The sequence below is a fragment of the Notothenia coriiceps genome, unplaced genomic scaffold (assembly GCF_000735185.1).
Source record: "Notothenia coriiceps isolate Sejong01 unplaced genomic scaffold, NC01 NC01_scaffold00007166, whole genome shotgun sequence".
Classification (NCBI taxonomy): Eukaryota; Metazoa; Chordata; class Actinopteri; order Perciformes; family Nototheniidae; genus Notothenia; species Notothenia coriiceps.
This window is the reverse complement of record NW_011339867.1, coordinates 1-3,090: the sequence shown is the minus strand read 5'-3', so window position 1 is coordinate 3,090 and position 3,090 is coordinate 1. Positions and strand designations below refer to the sequence as shown.

General features: G+C 40.4%; 3 non-coding genes across 3 annotated transcripts; all 3 read left to right on the top strand.

Annotated features, from left to right (window-relative positions):
* Positions 1 to 1,861: 1,861 nt before the first annotated feature.
* On the top strand, positions 1,862 to 1,933 carry trnaw-cca (transfer RNA tryptophan (anticodon CCA)). Its single transcript has one exon. It is a non-coding gene; the product is annotated as a tRNA-Trp (tRNA).
* A 527-nt stretch (positions 1,934 to 2,460) lies between these two features.
* Positions 2,461 to 2,532, top strand: trnaw-cca (transfer RNA tryptophan (anticodon CCA)). The gene has a single exon. It is a non-coding gene; the product is annotated as a tRNA-Trp (tRNA).
* Positions 2,533 to 2,760: 228 nt separating this feature from the next.
* trnaw-cca (transfer RNA tryptophan (anticodon CCA)) lies at positions 2,761 to 2,832 on the top strand. Its single transcript has one exon. It is a non-coding gene; the product is annotated as a tRNA-Trp (tRNA).
* The last annotated feature ends 258 nt before the right edge of the window (positions 2,833 to 3,090 follow it).

The window sequence follows — 3,090 nt, the reverse complement described above, 5'->3', positions numbered from 1 at the left end:
CTCTCCCACTCGCTCCCTCCGCTCTGCCACTGCTAACCTCCTGTCCCTCCCGCACCCGGACCAACCTCAAGTCTTGGGGCTACAGAGCCTTCTCCGTTGCTGCACCCACCCTCTGGAACTCACTACCCCAATCCATCAGAGATTCTTCTTCCCTCACAGCATTCAAAACATCACTCAAAACCCACCTGTTCAACACTGCATTCAACCACTGACCCCCCCCCTATTTTCTGTTTTGTTTATCTCTTTTTGTATTTCTTTGTTTGTTTTTGTTGTCTTTTCTTAATTCTCTTTCAAAGCGTCTTTGAGTTTCATGAAAAGCGCTATAAAAGTCCCATGTATTATTATTATTATTATACACTGATGGGTCCTCCACGGTCCTCCGCGGCTCCTCCGCGGATGCATTTCCGGCAACAGTGATGTTTCAAAGAGTCATGACGCACGGCCGGACTTATCTCAGCCAATGACAGCTCTGCATGCATCCCCTGAATATTATTTTATTAACTGCTTTCATCGCGACGCAATGTTTACAGTGAGAACAGCTGTGAGGTCCGTCCAGAAAGCAGAGCAGTGTGTATAATATATATCACTCAGAATAACAGGCCGACATTACTCTCTTTATTTGCTTTAGTTTAGTAGATATCTACAAACAAAGTATATTATATTTGTCTAAAACCATTTAGTGCTTCACATAATAAAATGCACAACGGCTGTAACCTGATATTATATGCTTAGTTTAGGAGCTGTGGGCAACTCGGCAGGGCCCAGGAGGCCAACTGGCACCTCTCCAGCTACAAGTCCACACTCCATATTATATATCTGAGACCTATAGTATATTGTGGAAAAAGAGTATGCCAGGGGACCTTTAAGCCAGACACCCCATTTATATGATATTATGACTGATGTTTTGTACACTGTAGTGGAAAGAAGTATTTCCATCCGGCTTTAGGAAATTACATTTAGGAGATGTGGTATATGTATATTTCACCAAACACCCCTCTATCATTTACATTAATTAATTTAAAAATGTTTTAAATCTCAAATGAGAAACACTCTATATTCTATTTATTTCTAAAAATAAACTTGTAAAAGCTAAAAAGGTAAATTATTCCGTAAAGATATCTAACAATAAATATAAATATAAATATATATATAAATATAAATAAATAAACTAATGCTGTAAATTCTGCATTTCAAGCTTGCAGTTTGAAGTGAAGTGTACCTGAGGAGAGAGGCACCTCGGTCAGGTCATAAATCTCCTCAGCCGAGTCTTTATCTTTTTTCTTCTTTTTTTCCTCAACAGGTCGCAAGAATGAGTGCTCCTCGGGATGACGGATATCTGTGTAGGTAAAAGAGAGAAAGTAATTAGTTTTATTAAAAAGACTGTCTTTGTCTCAGATTTAATCAGATTCAGAATCGGAAATACTTTAATCCTCCCAGGGGGAAACAGTTTCTTGTGACAGTTGTTCCATTTCAGAATGACTAAAGTAAAATAAAATAAAATGTTTGAAGAGTTCTAAACTCTGTGATGCAACTGTTAAGGGCCATAGACTCAGTGTTACAGACTCTGTGACGCAACGGTAGCGCGTCTGACTCCAGATCAGAAGGCTGCGTTTTCAAATCACGTCAGGGTTAATATTTGTGTTTCATCAAAGGAAGCAGAATCTAATTTGAAGACTTCAATAAGGAACTCAACTGACAACTACACAAAAAGCTATCAAGAGTCTTTTAGACTCTGCAGAAAAACGGTAGGAACTCTGAAGATGAGAACATCTCTTGTCCAATTATGTCAGTTCAATATATCTTCTGGCCCCACACTAAAGGTTGACTTGGCACGTTTTCGGCATAATCACAAACTGTAACAGGCTCTGTGGCGCAACGGTAGCGCGTCTGACTCCAGATCAGAAGGCTGCGTGTTCAAATCACGTCAGGGTCAATATTTGTGTTCATCAAAGAATGCAGGTTACCATTTCAAGACTGAAATAAGGCCCTCAACTGAAAACTCAAAAAAATGATATCAAGAGTCTTTTAGACTCTGCGGTTCAATGGTAATCGCTTTTAAGATTAGAACATCTCTCATCCAGTCAAGTCAGTTCAATATATCTTCTGGCCCACACTCAAGCTTAACTTGGCAGGTTTTCGGCATAATAACAAACTGTAACAGGCTCTGTGGCGCAACGGTAGCGCGTCTGACTCCAGATCAGAAGGCTGAGTTTTCAAATCACGTCAGCGTCAATATTTGTGTTTCATCAAAGGATGCTGGTTCTCATTTGAAGACTAAATTAAGGCCCACAACTGAAAACTCCAAAAAATGCTATCAAGAGGTTTTTAGACTCTGCGGTTCAATGATAAGCGCTTTTAAGATTAGAACATCCCTCATCCATTCACGTCAGTTCAATATATCTTCTGGCCCACACTCAAGGTTAACTTGGCAGGTTTTCGGCATAATCAGAGACTGTAACAGGCTCTGTGGCGCAACGGTAGCGCGTCTGACTCCAGATCAGAAGGCTGCGTGTTCAAATCACGTCAGGGTCAATATTTGTGTTCATCAAAGGATGCTGGTTCTCATTTGAAGACTGAAATAAGGCCCTCAACTGAAAACTCCAAAAAATGATATCAAGAGTCTTTTAGACTCAGCGGTTCAATGGTAATCGCTTTTAAGATTAGAACATCTCTCATCCAATCACGTCAGTTCAATATATCTTCTGGCCCCACACTAAAGGTTGAATTGGCAGGTTTTCGGCATAATAAGAAACTGTAACAGGCTCTGTGGCGCAACGGTAGCGCGTCTGACTCCAGATCAGAAGGCTGTGTGTTCAAATCACGTCAGGGTCGATATTTGTGTTCATCAAAGGATGCTGGTTCTCATTTGAAGACTGCGTGTTCAAATCACGTCAGGGTCAATATTTGTGTTCATCAAAGGATGCTGGTTCTCATTTGAAGACTAAATTAAGGCCCACAACTGAGAACTCCAACAAATTATATCAAGAGGTTTTTAGACTCTGCGGTTCAATTGTAATCGCTTTTAAGATGAGAACATCTCTCATCCAGTCACGTCAGTTCAATATATCTTCTGGTCCACACTCAAGGTTA